The sequence below is a fragment of the Heterodontus francisci genome, chromosome 12 (genome assembly GCF_036365525.1).
Source record: "Heterodontus francisci isolate sHetFra1 chromosome 12, sHetFra1.hap1, whole genome shotgun sequence".
Classification (NCBI taxonomy): Eukaryota; Metazoa; Chordata; class Chondrichthyes; order Heterodontiformes; family Heterodontidae; genus Heterodontus; species Heterodontus francisci.
In genome coordinates, this window is record NC_090382.1 from 76,221,306 (window position 1) to 76,232,283 (window position 10,978).

Here is a 10,978-nt window from a genome sequence, read left to right on the forward strand (position 1 = left end):
AAGAAGACAGAGGGTGGTGGTTGATGGCAAATGTTCATCCTGGAGTTTAGTTACTAGTGGTGTACCGCAAGGATCTGTTTTGGGGCCACTGCTGTTTGTCATTTTTATAAATGACCTGGAAGAGGGTGTAGAAGGGTGGGTTAGTAAATTTGCAGATGACACTAAGGTCGGTGGAGTTGTGGATAGTGCCGAAGGATGTTGTAGGGTACAGAGAGACATAGATAGGCTGCAGAGCTGGGCTGAGAGATGGCAAATGGAGTTTAATGCGGAAAAGTGTGAGGTGATTCACTTTGGAAGGAGTAACAGGAATGCAGAGTACTGGGCTAATGGGAAGATTCTTGGTAGTGTAGATGAACAGAGAGATCTTGGTGTCCAGGTGCATAAATCCCTGAAGGTTGCTAACCAGGTTAATAGGGCTGTTAAGAAGGCATATGGTGTGTTAGCTTTTATTAGTAGGGGGGTCGAGTTTCGGAGCCACGAGGTCATGCTGCAGCTGTACAAAACTCTGGTGAGACCGCACCTGGAGTATTACGTGCAGTTCTGGTCACCACATTATAGGAAGGATGTGGAAGCTATGGAAAGGGTGCAGAGGAGATTTACTAGGATGTTGCCTGGTATGGAGGGAAGGTCTTACAAGGAAAGGCTGAGGGACTTGAGGTTGTTTTCGTTGGAGAGAAGGAGGAGGAGAGGTGACTTAATAGAGACATATAAGATAATCAGAGGGTTAGATAGGGTGGATAGTGAGCGTCATTTTCCTCGGATGGTGATGGCAAACACGAGGGGACATAGCTTCAAGTTGAGGGCTGATAGATATAGGACAGATGTGAGAGGTAGTTTCTTTACTCAGAGAGTAGTAAGGGCGTGGAACGCCCTGCCTGCAGCAGTAGTAGATTCGCCAACTTTAAGGGCATTTAAGTGGACATTGGATAGACATATGGATGAAAATGGAATAGTGTAGGTCAGATGGTTTCACAGGTCGGCGCAACATCGAGGGCCGAAGGGCCTGTACTGCGCTGTAATGTTCTAATTCTAATAACATGCAATTCTCAAATCTGTAACAAAATCATCAACACACCACCAAAAAGTTGAAAATAGCAACAAAACATGCTGTTCAGAAAGGGTAACTTTACATATCTCAACAGATTTTAACTCTTCCTGTTTTCATAACTTCTTTTATTTTTTCCCATTTCATTGTTCCAACTGGAGCAATAAGCTTCAGCGCGGCATGACTGACATTACAACTTATTGTCGAGAGGTATCCATTACATAACTTAGAACAGAACATATTAGCCCAATAGCATTTTACTAATATTATTCTTTTGTTATACCAAAAGGATTTTATTGTTCTTTCTCTATCTGAAAAATTATTTCAATATTCCAAAAAGTTACAAAAGAAAACCACTTATTGCAATAAAACTATTATTTATTCTAACAGATATTGGCCAAATGTAATCAATTGATTGGTCAAATATAATCAATTTTTGTAAAATATACATAACTATAATGAATTTCCATAAATTTTAACTCCTGATTTCTTTTCTACACAGTAAAAAGCAATAAATGTAATAAAACAATTTTTTGTAATTGTTACGACCAGGTGAGAAGGAGGTCCAGGGGACCTTTTCAGCCTTCACCTGGTCTTACTGTAACAGGGTTTAATCTTAAACACACCGTGTTTTTAGCTCCCCTTTGTAAGGCAAAGAAACCAGCACAAACAGGCTTTCTTAGGTTTAAAGAAGAAAAGTTGAAATTTATTAAACTTAAACTCTAATTCGCTTAACAACTACGGATACACGACGCGCCCCATGCTAGCATGCATGTGCGATACACACATGCAAATAGAGACAGAAAAGAGCAGAAGTAAAATAAAGTAGAAAGGTTTGAGGCAATATCTGAAGAGTTGTTGTTATAGTTCTTCGAGCTCACTGTTGGGTCCTTGATTGTAGATAGATCTTGTTTTTCATTGGGGCCCAGTATTCTTCTTAAACCTTGTTCTCTGTGGGAAACTTTTCTCTCTTGAGGTTCATGTATCTTCAGTGGATTCAGAGGCTTGTCAGAAAGAGATGAGAGCAGACAGGAGAGAGATCATCTCAGTCCAGGAGCAAACAGCTTTCTGCCCAAACTCTTTGTACAAATTCAAATAACTCAGGTTTCCCAGCAGGTTAGTCATGTGACTAGCTGGTTTGCCCATGTCCATTTGTGTATTCAGCCATCTTAGCAGTCAACCTGGAATGCGAGCTCCCCCACCTTCAACGTCTGATGATCAAAAGTCCATTATGGGTTGAATGTCAGGGAATGGCTGCTTTGTCTTTTCAAATACTGTCTGTTAATATGCAAATGTCCTTTCCAGCCACGGTGAATCTGTTCAACAAGTCCTCCCCTCACTCCAGTAACAGTTTAAAATCAATACTCATGGCAAAATTAATTTGCCTCATTCTTGGCAGGTGGCACACACTGGGCAGAATTTAATCCAGCCCATGGGAGTGGATAGCGAGGCAGGGTGGGAGAGTGTTGTACAATCAGAAAGGAAGGTGGGGGAGGGCGGTGGTGGAGTACCTGTTACCTTCTTGACTCTGTCCAATTCAATCATGGGGGGGTTGGGTGGGGGTGAAGATCGAGGACAGCCTTCCCACCCACAGGTCAATTGATTCCCTGAAGTAGCCAATTATGGGCCACTTAAGAGCCTCTTCCCACCACCACTAGTATTCTACTAGGGGTGAGGGGGCTCTCTGCCCTGTGGCGAGACAGCCCAGTAAAAGCTGGCGGACCCCCGCGGGCTTAGGAAGAGGAACCCTCCTGATTGGGCAACCTGTGGCCCACGGAGGGCCCCCAGTGGTAGGGGCCACCCCCAGTGGAACACTCCCCTGCACTCACCAATCACCACCCCCAGTCCCCTGTCATCCCTAGCCCAGGCCTGCCTGACTGGCTCCAACGAACCTTATCCCACTTACCTGGGTGCCGGGGCCTGCTGAACCTTGCTGGTCCTGGCTGTGTGCAGTCCCAACTAAAGGCCTGCTCGGGTCTGCAAAACAAAACCCAACCCGAGCCTGACAGAACCACATTCGACCCTGCCCGAGTCCTTTCACTTTTTCTCGCACTCGACCCGACCCAACCCGACCATCAGTTAACTTACCTTCTGTTTTTCACTTTGTTGCTGATCTGCACAAGCTTAAACTAACTGTAGCAAAACCACCTTTCTAGTCCAAAAATTAAATTAACATTGGAGCCACCTACCTGTGATAGAGCGTGTCCGACCTGGCCCGAAACGAGCCCGAATGCAGGACCCAGAAGTGCATGTCATCAGGTCCCATCGGGTTTGGGTTGGGTGGCAGGCTTTTAGTCCTGACATATGGGGTTAAGCCCATAGTGTTTGAAATTGGTGATGCACTACCAATGGAGTTAGCCTTCAGAAAATCAGTTTGAATGTTCAAATATTTCATTAGCCTTTTAACAGATTTTCCATATATCACCTTCATTGGAATCCAATCCATGTGTCAAGTCTTGTTGCCAATTACTTCAATGTTAAAATCAGCTATAGATTATAATTCACCGCTCCCAGTGACAATGCAGGGAATGAAAAGCTGCTGGCCCTCCAATTGGCTGGCAGTTCTAAGAGGCAGGATCTCCCCCCCTTAAAGGGATGGGAGGCCTAACAGCAGGCAGTTAATTGCCCGATGGGCACAGAATCGTGTTGGAGCTCCTGGAAACGGCCACAGTGAGGTTGCCTTCAGCTTTGCGGCCTACCGTCGGGGGCACTGCCACCAGCAGTAAACTTAACCTACTATCTATACAACAGATTTTCACTTGTAACTCATGAAGCCTTGCTCACCCAAACTAACCGATCTTGATTTTTGAAAAAACGTTAAGGTACAGGAGCTCCGAATGTGAAGAAGGGACCAGAAAATTTTAGGCCTGAGCCAGCCTGAGAAAAGATAATGCAAAATAAAGAGCTAATCAAAATATACAGAATATTATATAAGGAAATAGCCAAAGTCAGAAAACTTATTGCCCCTATAGATCTGTATAGTGAACACCAAGCCCTGTTTAGATTGTTATGACCAAGGTGGGAGGAGTGCACTGTCTTTACCCAGTTACCAATTCAGTCAATCATATACTCACTTTTTAACTCAGAATAAAATACACAAACCAGGTTTCTTTAATAAACAACAAAATTATCAGTTTATTATTAAACAAGACTTATCCAGTAATGAAGCAAAGCATTAACACACAGATTGAAATATGAAAGTTCAATTTTTAAATTCCCTATACACAGACTCACACACACTGAATAAAATACAGAAGTTCTCTCTGCAGAGGTTTTTTAGGAAAAAAAAGACAAATACTTGCTAATTCTTGAAGAAAAAAAGAGAAAATGTGGAAGGAAGTCAGTTGTCCCTTTTGGACTGGCGTCCGGGTATACGGAGACGAATCACTGGGATCTTTTCCAAAGCAGTTCTTTTCAGGCGGCACTGAGAATTAATCTAGCAGGTTTTTCCATCTTCCCAGGAGAGATGCAGCACCAGGGATTTTAACTCTCCCACATTGGGGGCTGAATTTTACCGGCCCCTCGACTCCATGGGTTGCGGCACGGGGGCCGGTAAAATGCTAGAGGGGCAGGCCCGCCTTGACCCACAACATCGAGAAGGGCCCGCTGCATATTACCAGCGACGGCAGGATCTCGGTGCGGCACCCCCCGCCACCAGGCGGCAGGCCCTTCATCTCCATATTAAAATAAGACCTAATGAAATGCAAATTCACCTACCTGCAGGCGGCGGCTGTCCCACTCTGATATTACAGCCGCCGTTCATGCTCCGCACGCCATCGGAACTCCATATGGAGTTCTGGGTGAGAACCTGGTGAGGAGGGGTGAGTAATAAAATTGTCAGGGCAGGAGGGTTGGAGGAGTGGGGAGAACACATTTTATTGGATATGGAGATGGGGGGAAGGGGTTAGAGGTCAAATGCTCAAAGGTTCGGGGGGGGGGGGAAGTTCGGGAAGGGAACAAATTATTTTTCGAGAATAAATGCCACTTAAGTGACCATTGGGGGGGTTGGGGAAGGGACTCAACATCTTTATTCATTGCTAATAAAACTTCCCGATGACTGCACCTTTAAAAATTAAAATTACTTGGTAAGGGCTTAAAGCCCTTTAAAAATGGAACCGGCGCCTTACGTCATCAGGGGTGGCCGCACCGCCCCCTCTATTTAAATGAGCCCCCTCACGTAATTTCGTGGGGACTCAGGGACGGCACATCGGCGCGGGATGCACACCATTTTTAGGGTGCGCCGCTGCAAACTGCGGCACACTCATAAAATTCAGCCCTGGTTCTTTGCAGGATTTCTACAAAGAGGTAGAGAAAGTGGTGAGCTGGGTCATTTCTTGTTCCTTGGCAGGCAAAACACCAACTGTCTTCAAAACAGTTCACACCCCAACAGAACATCAACCTCCTGACCTCCTTGATGTGTGGTTTCTCTGTAAACATCTTCCCCAGGTCACCAAGGTTTCTGTTGTTTTTTGAGCTTAAAGCATATGATTTCCAGCATATGGTTGTTTTCAAACAGCATCTCAAGTGTCCTTTTAGTGAACTTGGTAAAAAAAACACATCCATCGAATCTTTTCAGTTTTAACACAAGTCGTCAATACGCGGGGAATATGCAGTTTGCCTTTAAGGGTTGCAAAGGATCAGTACTGCTTTCAGAACCAGCAGGTCTCCGAGTTACCAAGAAGGTGCATTTTTGTTGTCTTGGATACAGCCATTCGGAGACTGTGATTCAAAGGGTGCATTCTCGTTACCATGGATATAGCCACTGGGATTGAGCATCAAGCAATATATTTGTTACAATTCAATTTTGAACTGGCTTTTTAGTTGAAGACAGTCTGTTCTAACAGAGAACACACAGACAGCACCTGTTAGCACCTGAAAAAAGAGCTCTCAGCCAGTTAAACTGAAGGAAGGAAATTTTAGTCTGTTTAATTATTATTATCTCTCAAAATTCTAAAAAAAAGTCAAGCCAAAACAGAGATCTCTGATAATTTGAACTGAAGGAAGGGAGTTAGACTGTGACAATCTTTTATCCCTCAAAAGCTCTAAAGTCAGATTGATTCTACTGTAAGTGTTTGCAAGTTGTTACTTGTTGAAATTCGATGGAGAAAGAAAGCATCACTTACTGCTGGTACTAGACTACAGACTTATCTACTGTGGAAGAACCTTTTTTCCCCATTGGACGGCTGTGAGGATTTCAAGCAACATTGGACTGTAAATTTGCAAGGACTCTAATTTTTTCTATTTTAAATGTTGTTTATATCTTCATAGTTTTAAGAATTTAGTTTTTCTATTTAAACAGTTAATTTGTTGATTTAAAGACACCTGGTTTTGTTCGCCTCATTCGTGGGTTAATAGAAAGTACAATTTAGCTGGGTCTTTAATTTGGAAAGTTTAAAATGATATGTTAGGCTGTCTGTGGAGCGATGGGATTGAATTAACAATGCATTTCTCCCACTACAATCAGAATTGTATATTTTGATTGGGGGCTTTGGCTGGAGCGGTCGGTTATAACATATTTATTGGGTTTCACATCCAGGATTTGAATAATATATTAATTGGAGGCTCGCTCGAGATTTGAATCACATATTAATTGGGTTTCTGGATTTGAATCATATCTTAATTGTGGGCTCGCTCACAGTTGAATCATATTTAAGTCTCTATTTTCATGAGTCTTTATACACAAATATTTTGCTCTTCATAACTGTATTACTAAACAGTTACAGGGGTTAAGTGACTTGCAAAGTATGAAACGAGCTAATAAGTTCCCATTTTACAAAATCACCACAGAAATATCCCATTCAGCTGCTACCTCAATTTTTGAGCATTAGATTCTATCAAAAATAGTCACTGGAATATTACGCCTCCTTCACAAGCTGGTGGCAAGGCATGGGGGGGGCACAGAATTGAATGGGGGGGGGGGTGCCATTCCGGATGCCTTCCCGCTCTCGCTGCAATTTTATGACAGGCGGTGGTGATGAGAAACAGCCCACCAACCCCAGGCCAAGCAAGGCCCTAAGTGGCCAATTAACTGTCATTTAAGGGCCTCCTCCTGCCCAGCAGCATGTGGACAGCTGAAGTCCCCCAAGAGGCTACCAAGTAAATTCTGGTGGCCTCCTTGCAGGCTGGGGGGACCCTCCTGATCGGGCACCCAAGGAGAGCCCTGCCCATGGCCCAATCGCCCCCACTGCACAACAGTACCACCCCACCACCCCCCACCCACTCCCCCCACTCTCCCAACCGATCCTCTTTGCCTTGCCGGGGCCCGGCTGATTGTCCCCAGTGAGGCCCCAGAGACTTACCTTGTTTCTGGACTGGCATCCATCTTGCTGCTGAAGCCGGCTGCAGTCCCACCGCTCTCAGTGACGTTGCTGAGACTGAGAACTGCCAGCCCGCTGATTGGCTGGCAGTTCTCGAAAGTGGGGCTTCCTGACTCGGAGGGGCGGAAGTCCCATCCAAGACCAATTACTGGTCCAGTGAGGCGTAAAATCCTGATGTGGCTCCCCAGGCCTAGCGGAGACTTTTTGGCCAATGGGCGGGGGCTCCCATTCAACGTAAAATTCCGGCCAGTACTTTTAATTATCTCCCAAAGACAACAATATGCTGCATATAGTCCCTGCATTCTTTGATGGTTAAAAAAGATTTACATCACAATTACAAAATCTACTTAAATTTACAAATTAAAGGATATGTTTAGATATCGTGTGCTTCTATTGGCAAGCCATGCTCGAAGGGAATATGTGTCAGAGAACTGACGCAGCAATGTTGTAGCTCCATCTTTGATGCATATTCCCTTTGAACATGGGTCCTTGCTGGAGTGTGGATTACTGAATTTTCCCTTCAAACCTGAAAAGAATATCGTAATTAATTCGAATAATTAAAATTGAGTGAAATTGTCAATAAATGTGTCCCCATGTACTCAGCTATTGATGCTGATTCTAAAAGAGTTAATCGGATATAAACAGTAAGCCTCCAATGAGAAACCTCCCTTTCTTGGGCTTGTTTTGCTTCCTGTCTCTCCAATATTCCAATTTCCTTTCGCAGCTCTATAATTGACTTCCTCAATTCTTTTCAATATATGAAAGGCCTATGCTTTTCCTGTTGCCAGCTATTTAATTTGCCACATAAGACAATTCATAACAACTTTACATAAATCTTTTAAAATATTAATGCTTACTTTTTTCCACTCAACACTTACAATCATTTATTTTAAGCAGCCTGCACTTCCCTGCTCAAAACATGATTACAGATTGAACCCACCAATAATTAAAATGGAGTCACAGACAAGTCAATGCATTGATGTTTGCAGCTTTTTTTTTATTCATTCATGGGATGTTGGCGTCGGTGGCTAGGCCACCATTTAATGCCCATCCCTAATTGCCCTTGAGAAGGTGGTGGTGGTGAGCTGCCTTCTTGAACTGCTGCAGTCCATGTGAGGCAGGTACACCCACAGTGTTGTTAGGAAGGGAGTTGCAGGATTTTGACCCAGCGACAATGAAGGAGCCGCGATATAGTTCCAAGTCAGGATGGAGTGTGACTTGGAGGGGAACTTGCAGGTGGTGGCGTTTCCATGCATTTACTGCCCTTGTCCTTCCAGTTGGTAAGGGTCGCAGGTTTGGAAGGTGCTGAGAAAGGAACCTTGGTGTGTTGCTGTAGTGCATCTTGTAGATGGTACACACTGCTGCCACTGTGCGTCGGTGGTGGAGGGAGTAAATGTTTGCGGATGGGGTGCCAATCAAGCAGGCTGCTTTGTCCTGGATGGTGTTGAGCGTCTTGAGTGTTGTTGGAGCTGCACCCATCAGGCAATGGAGAGTATTCCATCACACTCCTGACTTGTGCCTTGTAGATGGTGGACAGGCTTTGGGGAGTCAGGAGGTGAGTTACTCGCCTCAGGATTCCTAGCCTCTGACCTGTTCTTGTAGCCACGGTATTTATATGGCTACTCCAGTTCAGTTTCTGGTCAATGGTAGCCCCTAGGATGTTGATAGTGGGGGATTCAGCGATCGTAATGCCATTGAATGCCAAGGGGAGATGGTTAGATTCTCTCTTGTTGGAGATGCTCATTGCCTGGCACTCGTGTGGCGCGTATGCTACTTGCCACTTATCAGCCCAAGCCTGGATATTGTCCAGGTCTTGCTGGATTTCTACACGAACTGCTTCAGTATCTGAGGCGTCGTGAATGGTGCTGAACATTGTGCAATCATCAGCAAACATCCCCACTTCTGATCTCATGATTGAAGGAAGATCATTGATGAAGTAGCTGAATATAGTTGGGCCTAGGACACTACCCTGAGGAACTCCTGCTGTGATGTCCTGGAGCTCAGAAGATCTCCAACAACCACAACCATCTTCATTTGCACTAGGTCTGACTCCAACCAGTGGAGAGTTTTCCCCCTGATTCCCATTGATTTCTGTTTTGCTAGGGCTCTTTGATGCCATCCTCAGTCAAATGCTGTCTCGATGTCAAGGGCAGTCACTCTCACCTCATCTCTTCAGTTCAGCTCTTTTGTCCATGTTTGAACCAAGGCTGTAATGAGGTCAGGAGCTGAGTGGCCATGGCGGAACCCAAACTGAGCGTCACTGAGCAGGTTATTGCTAAGCAAGTGCTGCTTGATGGCACTGTTGATGATGCCTTCCAGCAGTTAACTGATTATTGAGAGTAGACTGATGGGGCGGTAATTGGCCAGGTTGAACTTGTCCTGCTTTTTGTGTACAGGACATTCCTGGGCAATTTTCCACATTGCCGGGTAGATGCCAGTGTTGTAGCTGTACTGGTACAACTTGGCTAGGGGCGCAGCAAGTTCTGGAGCACAGGTCTTCAGTACTATTGCCGGAATATTGTCAGGGCCCATAGCCTTTGCAGTATCCAGTGCCTTCAGTCCTTTCTTGATATCACACGGAGTGAATCGAATTGGCTGAAGTCTGGTATCTGTGATGCTGGGGACTTCAGGAGGAGACCGAGATGGATCATCAACTCGACACTTCTGGCTGAAGATTGTTACAAATGCTTCAGCCTTATCTTTTGCACTGATGTGCTGGGCTCCCCCAGCATTGAGGATGGGGATATTTGTGGAGCCACCTCCTCTAGTTAGTTGTTTAATTGTCCACCACCATTCATGGCTGGATGTGGCAGGACTGCAGAGCTTAGATCTGATCCGTTCGTCATGGGATCGCTTCGCTCTGTCTATCGCATGCTGCTTATGCAGTTTGGCATGCAAGTAGTCCTCTGTTGTAGCTTCACCAGGTTGACACCTCATTTTGAGGTATGCCTGGTGCTGCTCCTGGCATGCCCTCCTGCACTCTTCATTGAACCAAGGTTGGTCTCCTAGCTTGATGGTAATGGTAGAGTGAGGGACATGCTGGGCCATGAGGTCACAGTTTGAGGTTGAGTACAATTCTGCTGCTGCTGATAGCCCACAGTGCCTCATGGATGCCCAGTTTTGCACTGCCCGATCTGTTCGAAATCTATCCCATTTAGCACGGGGATAGTGCCACACAACACGATGGATGGTATCCTCAATGTGAAGGCAGGACCTCGTCTCCACAAGGACTGTGCGGTGGTCACTCCTACCAATACTGTCATGGGCAGATGCATCTGCAGCAGGCAGATTGGTGAGGACGAGGTCAAGTATGTTTTTCCCTCTTGTTGGTTCCCTCACCACCTGCCGCAGACCCAGTCTAGCAGCTATGTCCTTTAGGACTCGGCCAGCTCAATCAGTAGTGGTGTTACCGAGCCACTCTTGGTGATGGACATTGAAGTTCCCCACCCAGAGTACATTCTGTGCCCTTACCACCCTCAGTGCTTCCTCCAAGTGATTTTCAACATGGAGGAGTACTGACTCATCAGCTGAGGGAGGGCAATAGGTGGTAATCAGCAGGAGGTTTGCTTTCCCATGTTTTGCCTGATACCATGAGATTCATGTGGTCCAGCTCGAT